At 35.4% G+C, this 17,648-nt stretch overlaps 6 non-coding genes across 6 annotated transcripts; all 6 read right to left on the bottom strand.

Annotated features, from left to right (window-relative positions):
• Positions 1–1,318: 1,318 nt before the first annotated feature.
• TRNAK-UUU (transfer RNA lysine (anticodon UUU)) lies at positions 1,319–1,391 on the bottom strand. Its single transcript has one exon. It is a non-coding gene; the product is annotated as a tRNA-Lys (tRNA).
• A 2,009-nt stretch (positions 1,392–3,400) lies between these two features.
• Positions 3,401–3,473, bottom strand: TRNAK-UUU (transfer RNA lysine (anticodon UUU)). Its single transcript has one exon. It is a non-coding gene; the product is annotated as a tRNA-Lys (tRNA).
• A 6,146-nt stretch (positions 3,474–9,619) lies between these two features.
• TRNAK-UUU (transfer RNA lysine (anticodon UUU)) lies at positions 9,620–9,692 on the bottom strand. The gene has a single exon. It is a non-coding gene; the product is annotated as a tRNA-Lys (tRNA).
• Positions 9,693–11,700: 2,008 nt separating this feature from the next.
• TRNAK-UUU (transfer RNA lysine (anticodon UUU)) lies at positions 11,701–11,773 on the bottom strand. The gene has a single exon. It is a non-coding gene; the product is annotated as a tRNA-Lys (tRNA).
• A 4,065-nt stretch (positions 11,774–15,838) lies between these two features.
• On the bottom strand, positions 15,839–15,911 carry TRNAK-UUU (transfer RNA lysine (anticodon UUU)). Its single transcript has one exon. It is a non-coding gene; the product is annotated as a tRNA-Lys (tRNA).
• A 966-nt stretch (positions 15,912–16,877) lies between these two features.
• On the bottom strand, positions 16,878–16,950 carry TRNAK-UUU (transfer RNA lysine (anticodon UUU)). The gene has a single exon. It is a non-coding gene; the product is annotated as a tRNA-Lys (tRNA).
• Positions 16,951–17,648: the final 698 nt, after the last annotated feature.

The following is a 17,648-nucleotide window of genomic DNA, read 5'->3' as shown; positions in this document are numbered from 1 at the left end:
ATGTCATGCTTGAGTAATGGCATTATAATCCAGTCATACTGTGAATTTATAAAATGTGAAGAGAAGTTCATCAGCTAAATCAATAAATTATCTTGCGTTATGCTTGGAGTTTCTTGTATTTTTGTTCAAATAATATGGCTATTTACTGCAGAATCACTTGTTTCCTCATCAACAATTTGTGAAATGATGATAATGACCTTTTTCACTTTTATCGCGGAAATCCTTCACAGCATATGTTTTGCATGGCACAGAGAATATAGATTGCCATCGTTTAAAAGGCCTGAACAGGGACTTGAACCCTGGACCCTCAGATTAAAAGTCTGAAGCTCTACCGACTGAGCTATCCTGGCTCTCTTTTTATCTTGTACTCATCTGGAAAATGGGCAGTTCTGTAACCAATGCCAATTTAATCGTGGCCAATGTTCTGTAAAGTGTGAGCCGAAAGGCTTGGTTGGAAGGTCTCAGGATGCAAAAAGCTTTGATTGTCCCTTGGTTAAACATTTAGATCCCACCAAACTGTAAGTCTTAATGCCCTTCAAGATTCATTTTCAACTATACTGCTTGGGGGATTAATTTGTTTGCTGTCTAATTTAATTACTATGTTGCTAACAAATTGGGATGAAGTTGGGTTATATAGGAAATGAGGTGAAATGTCTAACCTTAATATACTTAGAATTTAATCTACAAGTAATATTTGCCTCGTAGCATTTTATTTAGATGCTGCACCACTTTAAGTCCCACATAGCATCTCAAGTTTCTAGGAAATTATGTATTTGGATTGGACTGACCTGACTTGCACTTACAGATGTTCACTAATGTCCAGCTTTTATCAGTACAAGACAGTGTAATGTAATCATACTGTGAAATTGTGTAATGGTAAGAGAAGTTGACCAACTAAGTCAATAAATCCACTTGCGATAAAAAAAAAAGTTTATTTCACCTTGGTTGATCATAGAGATCTTAGTACACTATAAGTATTCATACCCTTCAAGACTCAATTTCATCTGTACACTTTATTTACAGATGTACACTAATGTCATGCTTGAGTAATGGCATTATAATCCAGTCATACTGTGAATTTGTAAAATGTGAAGAGAAGTTCATCAGCTAAATCAATAAATTATCTTGCGTTATGCGTGGAGTTTCTTGTATTTTTGTCCAAATAGTATGGCTATTTACTGCAGAATCACTTGTTTCCTTATCAACAATTTGAGAAATGATGATAATGACCTTTTTCACTTTTATCGTGGAAATCATTCACAGTATACATTTTGCATGGCACAGAGAATATAGATTGCCATCGTTTAAAAGGCATACACGCCTGAACAGGGACTTGAACCCTGGACCCTCAGATTAAAAGTCTGATGCTCTACCGACTGAGCTATCCAGGCTCTCTTTTTATCTTGTACTCATCTGGAAAATGGGCAGTTATGTAACCAATGCCAATTTAATCGTGGCCAATGTTCTGTAAAGTGTGAGCCGAAAGGCTTGGTTGGAAGGTCTCAGGATGCAAAAAGCTTTGATTGTCCCTTGGTTAAACATTTAGATCCCACCAAACTGTAAGTCTTAATGCCCTTCAAGATTCATTTTCAACTATACTGCTTGGGGGATTAATTTGTTTGCTGTCTAATTTAATTACTATGTTGCTAACAAATTGGGATGAAGTTGGGTTAGATAGGAAATGAGGTGAAATGTCTAACCTTAATATACTTAGAATTTAATCTACAAGTAATATTTGCCTCGTAGCATTTTATTTAGATGCTGCACCACTTTAAGTCCCACATAGCATCTCAAGTTTCTAGGAAATTATGTATTTGGATTGGACTGACCTGACTTGCACTTACAGATGTTCACTAATGTCCAGCTTTTATCAGTACAAGACAGTGTAATGTAATCATACTGTGAAATTGTGTAATGGTAAGAGAAGTTGACCAACTAAGTCAATAAATCCACTTGCGATAAAAAAAAAGTTTATTTCACCTTGGTTGATCATAGAGATCTTAGTACACTATAAATATTCATACCCTTCAAGACTCAATTTCATCTGTACACTTTATTTACAGATGTACACTAATGTCATGCTTGTGTAATGGCATTATAATCCAGTCATACTGTGAATTTGTAAAATGTGAAGAGAAGTTCATCAGCTAAATCAATAAATTATCTTGCGTTATGCGTGGAGTTTCTTGTATTTTTGTCCAAATAGTATGGCTATTTACTGCAGAATCACTTGTTTCCTTATCAACAATTTGAGAAATGATGATAATGACCTTTTTCACTTTTATCGTGGAAATCATTCACAGTATACATTTTGCATGGCACAGAGAATATAGATTGCAATCGTTTAAAATGCATGCACTGCCTGAACAGGGACTTAAACCCTGGACCCTCAGATTAAAAGTCTGATGCTCTACCAACTGAGTTATCCAGGCTCTCTTTTTATCTTGTACTCATCTGGAAAATGGGCAGTTCTGTAACCAATGCCAATTTAATCGTGGCCAATGTTCTGTAAAGTGTGAGCCGAAAGGCTTGGTTGGAAGGTCTCAGGATGCAAAAAGCTTCGATTGTCCCTTGGTTAAACATTTAGATCCCACCAAACTGTAAGTCTTAATGCCCTTCAAGATTCATTTTCAACTATACTGCTTGGGGGATTAATTTGTTTGCTGTCTAATTTAATTACTATGTTGCTAACAAATTGGGATGAAGTTGGGTTAGATAGGAAATGAGGTGAAATGTCTAACCTTAATATACTTAGAATTTAATCTACAAGTAATATTTGCCTCGTAGCATTTTATTTAGATGCTGCACCACTTTAAGTCCCACATAGCATCTCAAGTTTCTAGGAAATTATGTATTTGGATTGGACTGACCTGACTTGCACTTACAGATGTTCACTAATGTCCAGCTTTTATCAGTACAAGACAGTGTAATGTAATCATACTGTGAAATTGTGTAATGGTAAGAGAAGTTGACCAACTAAGTCAATAAATCCACTTGCGATAAAAAAAAAAGTTTATTTCACCTTGGTTGATCATAGAGATCTTAGTACACTATAAGTATTCATACCCTTCAAGACTCAATTTCATCTGTACACTTTATTTACAGATGTACACTAATGTCATGCTTGAGTAATGGCATTATAATCCAGTCATACTGTGAATTTGTAAAATGTGAAGAGAAGTTCATCAGCTAAATCAATAAATTATCTTGCGTTATGCGTGGAGTTTCTTGTATTTTTGTTCAAATAATATGGCTATTTACTGCAGAATCACTTGTTTCCTCATCAACAATTTAAGAAATGATGATAATGACCTTTTTCACTTTTATCGCGGAAATCCTTCACAGCATACGTTTTGCATGGCACAGAGAATATAGATTGCCATTGTTTAAAAGGCATACACGCCTGAACAGGGACTTGAACCCTGGACCCTCAGATTAAAAGTCTGATGCTCTACCGACTGAGCTATCCAGGCTCTCTTTTATCTTGTACTCATCTGGAAAATGGGCAGTTCTGTAACCAATGCCAATTTAATCGTGGCCAATGTTCTGTAAAGTGTGAGCCGAAAGGCTTGGTTGGAAGGTCTCAGGATGCAAAAAGCTTTGATTGTCCCTTGGTTAAACATTTAGATCCCACCAAACTGTAAGTCTTAATGCCCTTCAAGATTCATTTTCAACTATACTGCTTGGGGGATTAATTTGTTTGCTGTCTAATTTAATTACTATGTTGCTAACAAATTGGGATGAAGTTGGGTTAGATAGGAAATGAGGTGAAATATCTAACCTTAATATACTTAGAATTTAATCTACAAGTAATATTTGCCTCGTAGCATTTTATTTAGATGCTGCACCACTTTAAGTCCCACATAGCATCTCAAGTTTCTAGGAAATTATGTATTTGGATTGGACTGACCTGACTTGCACTTACAGATGTTCACTAATGTCCAGCTTTTATCAGTACAAGACAGTGTAATGTAATCATACTGTGAAATTGTGTAATGGTAAGAGAAGTTGACCAACTAAGTCAATAAATCCACTTGCGATAAAAAAAAAGTTTATTTCACCTTGGTTGATCATAGAGATCTTATTACACTATAAGTATTCATACCCTTCAAGACTCAATTTCATCTGTACACTTTATTTACAGATGTACACTAATGTCATGCTTGAGTAATGGCATTATAATCCAGTCATACTGTGAATTTGTAAAATGTGAAGAGAAGTTCATCAGCTAAATCAATAAATTATCTTGCGTTATGCGTGGAGTTTCTTGTATTTTTGTCCAAATAGTATGGCTATTTACTGCAGAATCACTTGTTTCCTTATCAACAATTTGAGAAATGATGATAATGACCTTTTTCACTTTTAACGTGGAAATCATTCACAGTATACATTTTGCATGGCACAGAGAATATAGATTGCAATCGTTTAAAATGCATGCACTGCCTGAACAGGGACTTAAACCCTGGACCCTCAGATTAAAAGTCTGATGCTCTACCAACTGAGTTATCCAGGCTCTCTTTTTATCTTGTACTCATCTGGAAAATGGGCAGTTCTGTAACCAATGCCAATTTAATCGTGGCCAATGTTCTGTAAAGTGTGAGCCGAAAGGCTTGGTTGGAAGGTCTCAGGATGCAAAAAGCTTTGATTGTCCCTTGGTTAAACATTTAGATCCCACCAAACTGTAAGTCTTAATGCCCTTCAAGATTCATTTTCAACTATACTGCTTGGGGGATTAATATGTTGCTAACAAATTGGGATGAAGTTGGGTTAGATAGGAAATGAGGTAAAATGTCTAACCTTAATATACTTAGAATTTAATCTACAAGTAATATTTGCCTCGTAGCATTTTATTTAGATGCTGCACCACTTTAAGTCCCACATAGCATCTCAAGTTTCTAGGAAATTATGTATTTGGATTGGACTGACCTGACTTGCACTTACAGATGTTCACTAATGTCCAGCTTTTATCAGTACAAGACAGTGTAATGTAATCATACTGTGAAATTGTGTAATGGTAAGAGAAGTTGACCAACTAAGTCAATAAATCCACTTGCGATAAAAAAAAAGTTTATTTCACCTTGGTTGATCATAGAGATCTTATTACACTATAAGTATTCATACCCTTCAAGACTCAATTTCATCTGTACACTTTATTTACAGATGTACACTAATGTCATGCTTGAGTAATGGCATTATAATCCAGTCATACTGTGAATTTGTAAAATGTGAAGAGAAGTTCATCAGCTAAATCAATAAATTATCTTGCGTTATGCGTGGAGTTTCTTGTATTTTTGTCCAAATAGTATGGCTATTTACTGCAGAATCACTTGTTTCCTTATCAACAATTTGAGAAATGATGATAATGACCTTTTTCACTTTTATCGTGGAAATCATTCACAGTATACATTTTGCATGGCACAGAGAATATAGATTGCAATTGTTTAAAATGCATGCACTGCCTGAACAGGGACTTAAACCCTGGACCCTCAGATTAAAAGTCTGATGCTCTACCAACTGAGTTATCCAGGCTCTCTTTTTATCTTGTACTCATCTGGAAAATGGGCAGTTCTGTAACCAATGCCAATTTAATCGTGGCCAATGTTCTGTAAAGTGTGAGCCGAAAGGCTTGGTTGGAAGGTCTCAGGATGCAAAAAGCTTTGATTGTCCCTTGGTTAAACATTTAGATCCCACCAAACTGTAAGTCTTAATGCCCTTCAAGATTCATTTTCAACTATACTGCTTGGGGGATTAATTTGTTTGCTGTCTAATTTAATTACTATGTTGCTAACAAATTGGGATGAAGTTGGGTTAGATAGGAAATGAGGTGAAATGTCTAACCTTAATATACTTAGAATTTAATCTACAAGTAATATTTGCCTCGTAGCATTTTATTTAGATGCTGCACCACTTTAAGTCCCACATAGCATCTCAAGTTTCTAGGAAATTATGTATTTGGATTGGACTGACCTGACTTGCACTTACAGATGTTCACTAATGTCCAGCTTTTATCAGTACAAGACAGTGTAATGTAATCATACTGTGAAATTGTGTAATGGTAAGAGAAGTTGACCAACTAAGTCAATAAATCCACTTGCGATAAAAAAAAAGTTTATTTCACCTTGGTTGATCATAGAGATCTTATTACACTATAAGTATTCATACCCTTCAAGACTCAATTTCATCTGTACACTTTATTTACAGATGTACACTAATGTCATGCTTGAGTAATGGCATTATAATCCAGTCATACTGTGAATTTGTAAAATGTGAAGAGAAGTTCATCAGCTAAATCAATAAATTATCTTGCGTTATGCGTGGAGTTTCTTGTATTTTTGTTCAAATAATATGGCTATTTACTGCAGAATCACTTGTTTCCTCATCAACAATTTGAGAAATGATGATAATGACCTTTTTCACTTTTATCGCGGAAATCATTCACAGTATACATTTTGCATGGCACAAAGAATATAGATTGCAATCGTTTAAAATGCATGCACTGCCTGAACAGGGACTTAAACCCTGGACCCTCAGATTAAAAGTCTGATGCTCTACCAACTGAGTTATCCAGGCTCTCTTTTTATCTTGTACTCATCTGGAAAATGGGCAGTTCTGTAACCAATGCCAATTTAATCGTGGCCAATGTTCTGTAAAGTGTGAGCCGAAAGGCTTGGTTGGAAGGTCTCAGGATGCAAAAAGCTTTGATTGTCGCTTGGTTAAACATTTAGATCCCACCAAACTGTAAGTCTTAATGCCCTTCAAGATTCATTTTCAACTATACTGCTTGGGGGATTAATTTGTTTGCTGTCTAATTTAATTACTATGTTGCTAACAAATTGGGATGAAGTTGGGTTAGATAGGAAATGAGGTGAAATGTCTAACCTTAATATACTTAGAATTTAATCTACAAGTAATATTTGCCTCGTAGCATTTTATTTAGATGCTGCACCACTTTAAGTCCCACATAGCATCTCAAGTTTCTAGGAAATTATGTATTTGGATTGGACTGACCTGACTTGCACTTACAGATGTTCACTAATGTCCAGCTTTTATCAGTACAAGACAGTGTAATGTAATCATACTGTGAAATTGTGTAATGGTAAGAGAAGTTGACCAACTAAGTCAATAAATCCACTTGCGATAAAAAAAAAGTTTATTTCACCTTGGTTGATCATAGAGATCTTAGTACACTATAAATATTCATACCCTTCAAGACTCAATTTCATCTGTACACTTTATTTACAGATGTACACTAATGTCATGCTTGTGTAATGGCATTATAATCCAGTCATACTGTGAATTTGTAAAATGTGAAGAGAAGTTCATCAGCTAAATCAATAAATTATCTTGCGTTATGCGTGGAGTTTCTTGTATTTTTGTCCAAATAGTATGGCTATTTACTGCAGAATCACTTGTTTCCTTATCAACAATTTGAGAAATGATGATAATGACCTTTTTCACTTTTATCGTGGAAATCATTCACAGTATACATTTTGCATGGCACAGAGAATATAGATTGCAATCGTTTAAAATGCATGCACTGCCTGAACAGGGACTTAAACCCTGGACCCTCAGATTAAAAGTCTGATGCTCTACCAACTGAGTTATCCAGGCTCTCTTTTTATCTTGTACTCATCTGGAAAATGGGCAGTTCTGTAACCAATGCCAATTTATTCGTGGCCAATGTTCTGTAAAGTGTGAGCCGAAAGGCTTGGTTGGAAGGTCTCAGGATGCAAAAAGCTTCGATTGTCCCTTGGTTAAACATTTAGATCCCACCAAACTGTAAGTCTTAATGCCCTTCAAGATTCATTTTCAACTATACTGCTTGGGGGATTAATTTGTTTGCTGTCTAATTTAATTACTATGTTGCTAACAAATTGGGATGAAGTTGGGTTAGATAGGAAATGAGGTGAAATGTCTAACCTTAATATACTTAGAATTTAATCTACAAGTAATATTTGCCTCGTAGCATTTTATTTAGATGCTGCACCACTTTAAGTCCCACATAGCATCTCAAGTTTCTAGGAAATTATGTATTTGGATTGGACTGACCTGACTTGCACTTACAGATGTTCACTAATGTCCAGCTTTTATCAGTACAAGACAGTGTAATGTAATCATACTGTGAAATTGTGTAATGGTAAGAGAAGTTGACCAACTAAGTCAATAAATCCACTTGCGATAAAAAAAAAGTTTATTTCACCTTGGTTGATCATAGAGATCTTATTACACTATAAGTATTCATACCCTTCAAGACTCAATTTCATCTGTACACTTTATTTACAGATGTACACTAATGTCATGCTTGAGTAATGGCATTATAATCCAGTCATACTGTGAATTTGTAAAATGTGAAGAGAAGTTCATCAGCTAAATCAATAAATTATCTTGCGTTATGCTTGGAGTTTCTTGTATTTTTGTTCAAATAATATGGCTATTTACTGCAGAATCACTTGTTTCCTCATCAACAATTTGTGAAATGATGATAATGACCTTTTTCACTTTTATCGCGGAAATCCTTCACAGCATACGTTTTGCATGGCACAGAGAATATAGATTGCCATCGTTTAAAAGGCATACACGCCTGAACAGGGACTTGAACCCCGGACCCTCAGATTAAAAGTCTGATGCTCCACCGACTGAGCTATCCAGGCTCTCTTTTTATCTTGTACTCATCTGGAAAATGGGCAGTTCTGTAACCAATGCCAATTTAATCGTGGCCAATGTTCTGTAAAGTGTGAGCCGAAAGGCTTGGTTGGAAGGTCTCAGGATGCAAAAAGCTTTGATTGTCCCTTGGTTAAACATTTAGATCCCACCAAACTGTAAGTCTTAATGCCCTTCAAGATTCATTTTCAACTATACTGCTTGGGGGATTAATTTGTTTGCTGTCTAATTTAATTACTATGTTGCTAACAAATTGGGATGAAGTTGGGTTATATAGGAAATGAGGTGAAATGTCTAACCTTAATATACTTAGAATTTAATCTACAAGTAATATTTGCCTCGTAGCATTTTATTTAGATGCTGCACCACTTTAAGTCCCACATAGCATCTCAAGTTTCTAGGAAATTATGTATTTGGATTGGACTGACCTGACTTGCACTTACAGATGTTCACTAATGTCCAGCTTTTATCAGTACAAGACAGTGTAATGTAATCATACTGTGAAATTGTGTAATGGTAAGAGAAGTTGACCAACTAAGTCAATAAATCCACTTGCGATAAAAAAAAAAGTTTATTTCACCTTGGTTGATCATAGAGATCTTAGTACACTATAAGTATTCATACCCTTCAAGACTCAATTTCATCTGTACACTTTATTTACAGATGTACACTAATGTCATGCTTGAGTAATGGCATTATAATCCAGTCATACTGTGAATTTGTAAAATGTGAAGAGAAGTTCATCAGCTAAATCAATAAATTATCTTGCGTTATGCGTGGAGTTTCTTGTATTTTTGTTCAAATAATATGGCTATTTACTGCAGAATCACTTGTTTCCTCATCAACAATTTAAGAAATGATGATAATGACCTTTTTCACTTTTATCGCGGAAATCCTTCACAGCATACGTTTTGCATGGCACAGAGAATATAGATTGCCATTGTTTAAAAGGCATACATGCCTGAACAGGGACTTGAACCCTGGACCCTCAGATTAAAAGTCTGATGCTCTACCGACTGAGCTATCCAGGCTCTCTTTTATCTTGTACTCATCTGGAAAATGGGCAGTTCTGTAACCAATGCCAATTTAATCGTGGCCAATGTTCTGTAAAGTGTGAGCCGAAAGGCTTGGTTGGAAGGTCTCAGGATGCAAAAAGCTTTGATTGTCCCTTGGTTAAACATTTAGATCCCACCAAACTGTAAGTCTTAATGCCCTTCAAGATTCATTTTCAACTATACTGCTTGGGGGATTAATTTGTTTGCTGTCTAATTTAATTACTATGTTGCTAACAAATTGGGATGAAGTTGGGTTAGATAGGAAATGAGGTGAAATATCTAACCTTAATATACTTAGAATTTAATCTACAAGTAATATTTGCCTCGTAGCATTTTATTTAGATGCTGCACCACTTTAAGTCCCACATAGCATCTCAAGTTTCTAGGAAATTATGTATTTGGATTGGACTGACCTGACTTGCACTTACAGATGTTCACTAATGTCCAGCTTTTATCAGTACAAGACAGTGTAATGTAATCATACTGTGAAATTGTGTAATGGTAAGAGAAGTTGACCAACTAAGTCAATAAATCCACTTGCGATAAAAAAAAAGTTTATTTCACCTTGGTTGATCATAGAGATCTTATTACACTATAAGTATTCATACCCTTCAAGACTCAATTTCATCTGTACACTTTATTTACAGATGTACACTAATGTCATGCTTGAGTAATGGCATTATAATCCAGTCATACTGTGAATTTGTAAAATGTGAAGAGAAGTTCATCAGCTAAATCAATAAATTATCTTGCGTTATGCGTGGAGTTTCTTGTATTTTTGTCCAAATAGTATGGCTATTTACTGCAGAATCACTTGTTTCCTTATCAACAATTTGAGAAATGATGATAATGACCTTTTTCACTTTTATCGTGGAAATCATTCACAGTATACATTTTGCATGGCACAGAGAATATAGATTGCAATCGTTTAAAATGCATGCACTGCCTGAACAGGGACTTAAACCCTGGACCCTCAGATTAAAAGTCTGATGCTCTACCAACTGAGTTATCCAGGCTCTCTTTTTATCTTGTACTCATCTGGAAAATGGGCAGTTCTGTAACCAATGCCAATTTAATCGTGGCCAATGTTCTGTAAAGTGTGAGCCGAAAGGCTTGGTTGGAAGGTCTCAGGATGCAAAAAGCTTTGATTGTCCCTTGGTTAAACATTTAGATCCCACCAAACTGTAAGTCTTAATGCCCTTCAAGATTCATTTTCAACTATACTGCTTGGGGGATTAATTTGTTTGCTGTCTAATTTAATTACTATGTTGCTAACAAATTGGGATTAAGTTGGGTTAGATAGGAAATGAGGTGAAATGTCTAACCTTAATATACTTAGAATTTAATCTACAAGTAATATTTGCCTCGTAGCATTTTATTTAGATGCTGCACCACTTTAAGTCCCACATAGCATCTCAAGTTTCTAGGAAATTATGTATTTGGATTGGACTGACCTGACTTGCACTTACAGATGTTCACTAATGTCCAGCTTTTATCAGTACATGACAGTGTAATGTAATCATACTGTGAAATTGTGTAATGGTAAGAGAAGTTGACCAACTAAGTCAATAAATCCACTTGCGATAAAAAAAAAAGTTTATTTCACCTTGGTTGATCATAGAGATCTTATTACACTATAAGTATTCATACCCTTCAAGACTCAATTTCATCTGTACACTTTATTTACAGATGTACACTAATGTCATGCTTGAGTAATGGCATTATAATCCAGTCATACTGTGAATTTGTAAAATGTGAAGAGAAGTTCATCAGCTAAATCAATAAATTATCTTGCGTTATGTGTGAAGTTTCTGGTATTATTGTCCAAATAATATGGCTATTTACTGCAGAATCACTTGTTTCCTTATCAACAATGTGAGAAATGATGATAATGACCTTTTTCACTTTTATCGCGGAAATCCTTCACAGCATACGTTTTGCATGGCACAGAGAATATAGATTGCCATCGTTTAAAAGGCATACACGCCTGAACAGGGACTTGAACCCTGGACCCTCAGATTAAAAGTCTGATGCTCTACCGACTGAGCTATCCAGGCTCTCTTTTTATCTTCTACTCATCTGGAAAATGGGCAGTTCTGTAACCAATGCCAATTTAATCGTGGCCAATGTTCTGTAAAGTGTGAGCCGAAAGGCTTGGTTGGAAGGTCTCAGGATGCAAAAAGCTTTGATTGTCCCTTGGTTAAACATTTAGATCCCACCAAACTGTAAGTCTTAATGCCCTTCAAGATTCATTTTCAACTATACTGCTTGGGGGATTAATATGTTGCTAACAAATTGGGATGAAGTTGGGTTAGATAGGAAATGAGGTAAAATGTCTAACCTTAATATACTTAGAATTTAATCTACAAGTAATATTTGCCTCGTAGCATTTTATTTAGATGCTGCACCACTTTAAGTCCCACATAGCATCTCAAGTTTCTAGGAAATTATGTATTTGGATTGGACTGACCTGACTTGCACTTACAGATGTTCACTAATGTCCAGCTTTTATCAGTACAAGACAGTGTAATGTAATCATACTGTGAAATTGTGTAATGGTAAGAGAAGTTGACCAACTAAGTCAATAAATCCACTTGCGATAAAAAAAAAGTTTATTTCACCTTGGTTGATCATAGAGATCTTATTACACTATAAGTATTCATACCCTTCAAGACTCAATTTCATCTGTACACTTTATTTACAGATGTACACTAATGTCATGCTTGAGTAATGGCATTATAATCCAGTCATACTGTGAATTTGTAAAATGTGAAGAGAAGTTCATCAGCTAAATCAATAAATTATCTTGCGTTATGCGTGGAGTTTCTTGTATTTTTGTCCAAATAGTATGGCTATTTACTGCAGAATCACTTGTTTCCTTATCAACAATTTGAGAAATGATGATAATGACCTTTTTCACTTTTATCGTGGAAATCATTCACAGTATACATTTTGCATGGCACAGAGAATATAGATTGCAATTGTTTAAAATGCATGCACTGCCTGAACAGGGACTTAAACCCTGGACCCTCAGATTAAAAGTCTGATGCTCTACCAACTGAGTTATCCAGGCTCTCTTTTTATCTTGTACTCATCTGGAAAATGGGCAGTTCTGTAACCAATGCCAATTTAATCGTGGCCAATGTTCTGTAAAGTGTGAGCCGAAAGGCTTGGTTGGAAGGTCTCAGGATGCAAAAAGCTTTGATTGTCCCTTGGTTAAACATTTAGATCCCACCAAACTGTAAATCTTAATGCCCTTCAAGATTCATTTTCAACTATACTGCTTGGGGGATTAATTTGTTTGCTGTCTAATTTAATTACTATGTTGCTAACAAATTGGGATGAAGTTGGGTTAGATAGGAAATGAGGTGAAATGTCTAACCTTAATATACTTAGAATTTATTCTACAAGTAATATTTGCCTCGTAGCATTTTATTTAGATGCTGCACCACTTTAAGTCCCACATAGCATCTCAAGTTTCTAGGAAATTATGTATTTGGATTGGACTGACCTGACTTGCACTTACAGATGTTCACTAATGTCCAGCTTTTATCAGTACAAGACAGTGTAATGTAATCATACTGTGAAATTGTGTAATGGTAAGAGAAGTTGACCAACTAAGTCAATAAATCCACTTGCGATAAAAAAAAAGTTTATTTCACCTTGGTTGATCATAGAGATCTTATTACACTATAAGTATTCATACCCTTCAAGACTCAATTTCATCTGTACACTTTATTTACAGATGTACACTAATGTCATGCTTGAGTAATGGCATTATAATCCAGTCATACTGTGAATTTGTAAAATGTGAAGAGAAGTTCATCAGCTAAATCAATAAATTATCTTGCGTTATGCGTGGAGTTTCTTGTATTTTTGTTCAAATAATATGGCTATTTACTGCAGAATCACTTGTTTCCTCATCAACAATTTGAGAAATGATGATAATGACCTTTTTCACTTTTATCGCGGAAATCATTCACAGTATACATTTTGCATGGCACAAAGAATATAGATTGCAATCGTTTAAAATGCATGCACTGCCTGAACAGGGACTTAAACCCTGGACCCTCAGATTAAAAGTCTGATGCTCTACCAACTGAGTTATCCAGGCTCTCTTTTTATCTTGTACTCATCTGGAAAATGGGCAGTTCTGTAACCAATGCCAATTTAATCGTGGCCAATGTTCTGTAAAGTGTGAGCCGAAAGGCTTGGTTGGAAGGTCTCAGGATGCAAAAAGCTTTGATTGTCCCTTGGTTAAACATTTAGATCCCACCAAACTGTAAATCTTAATGCCCTTCAAGATTCATTTTCAACTATACTGCTTGGGGGATTAATTTGTTTGCTGTCTAATTTAATTACTATGTTGCTAACAAATTGGGATGAAGTTGGGTTAGATAGGAAATGAGGTGAAATGTCTAACCTTAATATACTTAGAATTTAATCTACAAGTAATATTTGCCTCGTAGCATTTTATTTAGATGCTGCACCACTTTAAGTCCCACATAGCATCTCAAGTTTCTAGGAAATTATGTATTTGGATTGGACTGACCTGACTTGCACTTACAGATGTTCACTAATGTCCAGCTTTTATCAGTACAAGACAGTGTAATGTAATCATACTGTGAAATTGTGTAATGGTAAGAGAAGTTGACCAACTAAGTCAATAAATCCACTTGCGATAAAAAAAAAGTTTATTTCACTTTGGTTGATCATAGAGATCTTATTACACTATAAGTATTCATACCCTTCAAGACTCAATTTCATCTGTACACTTTATTTACAGATGTACACTAATGTCATGCTTGAGTAATGGCATTATAATCCAGTCATACTGTGAATTTGTAAAATGTGAAGAGAAGTTCATCAGCTAAATCAATAAATTATCTTGCGTTATGCGTGGAGTTTCTTGTATTTTTGTCCAAATAGTATGGCTATTTACTGCAGAATAACTTGTTTCCTTATCAACAATTTGAGAAATGATGATAATGACCTTTTTCACTTTTATCGTGGAAATCATTCACAGTATACATTTTGCATGGCACAGAGAATATAGATTGCAATCGTTTAAAATGCATGCACTGCCTGAACAGGGACTTAAACCCTGGACCCTCAGATTAAAAGTCTGATGCTCTACCAACTGAGTTATCCAGGCTCTCTTTTTATCTTGTACTCATCTGGAAAATGGGCAGTTCTGTAACCAATGCAAATTTAATCGTGGCCAATGTTCTGTAAAGTGTGAGCCGAAAGGCTTGGTTGGAAGGTCTCAGGATGCAAAAAGCTTTGATTGTCCCTTGGTTAAACATTTAGATCCCACCAAACTGTAAGTCTTAATGCCCTTCAAGATTCATTTTCAACTATACTGCTTGGGGGCTTAATTTGTTTGCTGTCTAATTTAATTACTATGTTGCTAACAAATTGGGATGAAGTTGGGTTAGATAGGAAATGAGGTGAAATGTCTAACCTTAATATACTTAGAATTTAATCTACAAGTAATATTTGCCTCGTAGCATTTTATTTAGATGCTGCACCACTTTAAGTCCCACATAGCATCTCAAGTTTCTAGGAAATTATGTATTTGGATTGGACTGACCTGACTTGCACTTACAGATGTTCACTAATGTCCAGCTTTTATCAGTACAAGACAGTGTAATGTAATCATACTGTGAAATTGTGTAATGGTAAGAGAAGTTGACCAACTAAGTCAATAAATCCACTTGCGATAAAAAAAAAGTTTATTTCACCTTGGTTGATCATAGAGATCTTATTACACTATAAGTATTCATACCATTCAAGACTCAATTTCATCTGTACACTTTATTTACAGATGTACACTAATGTCATGCTTGAGTAATGGCATTATAATCCAGTCATACTGTGAATTTGTAAAATGTGAAGAGAAGTTCATCAGCTAAATCAATAAATTATCTTGCGTTATGCGTGGAGTTTCTTGTATTTTTGTTCAAATAATATGGCTATTTACTGCAGAATCACTTGTTTCCTCATCAACAATTTGAGAAATGATGATAATGACCTTTTTCACTTTTATCGCGGAAATCCTTCACAGCATACGTTTTGCATGGCACAGAGAATATAGATTGCCATCGTTTAAAAGGCATACACGCCTGAACAGGGACTTGAACCCTGGACCCTCAGATTAAAAGTCTGATGCTCTACCGACTGAGCTATCCAGGCTCTCTTTTATCTTGTACTCATCTGGAAAATGGGCAGTTCTGTAACCAATGCCAATTTAATCGTCGCCAATGTTCTGTAAAGTGTGAGCCGAAAGGCTTGGTTGGAAGATCTCAGGATGCAAAAAGCTTTGATTGTCCCTTGGTTAAACATTTAGATCCCACCAAACTGTAAGTCTTAATGCCCTTCAAGATTCATTTTCAACTATACTGCTTGGGGGCTTAATTTGTTTGCTGTCTAATTTAATTACTATGTTGCTAACAAATTGGGATGAAGTTGGGTTAGATAGGAAATGAGGTGAAATGTCTAACCTTAATATACTTAGAATTTAATCTACAAGTAATATTTGCCTCGTAGCATTTTATTTAGATGCTGCACCACTTTAAGTCCCACATAGCATCTCAAGTTTCTAGGAAATTATGTATTTGGATTGGACTGACCTGACTTGCACTTACAGATGTTCACTAATGTCCAGCTTTTATCAGTACAAGACAGTGTAATGTAATCATACTGTGAAATTGTGTAATGGTAAGAGAAGTTGACCAACTAAGTCAATAAATCCACTTGCGATAAAAAAAAAGTTTATTTCACCTTGGTTGATCATAGAGATCTTATTACACTATAAGTATTCATACCATTCAAGACTCAATTTCATCTGTACACTTTATTTACAGATGTACACTAATGTCATGCTTGAGTAATGGCATTATAATCCAGTCATACTGTGAATTTGTAAAATGTGAAGAGAAGTTCATCAGCTAAATCAATAAATTATCTTGCGTTATGCGTGGAGTTTCTTGTATTTTTGTTCAAATAATATGGCTATTTACTGCAGAATCACTTGTTTCCTCATCAACAATTTGAGAAATGATGATAATGACCTTTTTCACTTTTATCGCGGAAATCCTTCACAGCATACGTTTTGCATGGCACAGAGAATATAGATTGCCATCGTTTAAAAGGCATACACGCCTGAACAGGGACTTGAACCCTGGACCCTCAGATTAAAAGTCTGATGCTCTACCGACTGAGCTATCCAGGCTCTCTTTTATCTTGTACTCATCTGGAAAATGGGCAGTTCTGTAACCAATGCCAATTTAATCGTCGCCAATGTTCTGTAAAGTGTGAGCCGAAAGGCTTGGTTGGAAGATCTCAGGATGCAAAAAGCTTTGATTGTCCCTTGGTTAAACATTTAGATCCCACCAAACTGTAAGTCTTAATGCCCTTCAAGATTCATTTTCAACTATACTGCTTGGGGGATTAATTTGTTTGCTGTCTAATTTAATTACTATGTTGCTAACAAATTGGGATGAAGTTGGGTTAGATAGGAAATGAGGTGAAATGTCTAACCTTAATATACTTAGAATTTAATCTACAAGTAATATTTGCCTCGTAGCATTTTATTTAGATGCTGCACCACTTTAAGTCCCACATAGCATCTCAAGTTTCTAGGAAATTATGTATTTGGATTGGACTGACCTGACTTGCACTTACAGATGTTCACTAATGTCCAGCTTTTATCAGTACAAGACAGTGTAATGTAATCATACTGTGAAATTGTGTAATGGTAAGAGAAGTTGACCAAGTCAATAAATCCATTTGCGATAAAAAAAAAGTTTATTTCACCTTCGTTGATCATAGAGATCTTATTACACTATAAGTATTCATACCCTTCAAGACTCAATTTCATCTGTACACTTTATTTACAGATGTACACTAATGTCATGCTTGAGTAATGGC

The sequence above is a fragment of the Mixophyes fleayi genome, chromosome 1 (assembly GCF_038048845.1).
Source record: "Mixophyes fleayi isolate aMixFle1 chromosome 1, aMixFle1.hap1, whole genome shotgun sequence".
NCBI classification, from domain to species: Eukaryota; Metazoa; Chordata; class Amphibia; order Anura; family Limnodynastidae; genus Mixophyes; species Mixophyes fleayi.
This window is presented reverse-complemented; position numbering and strand designations above follow the sequence as displayed.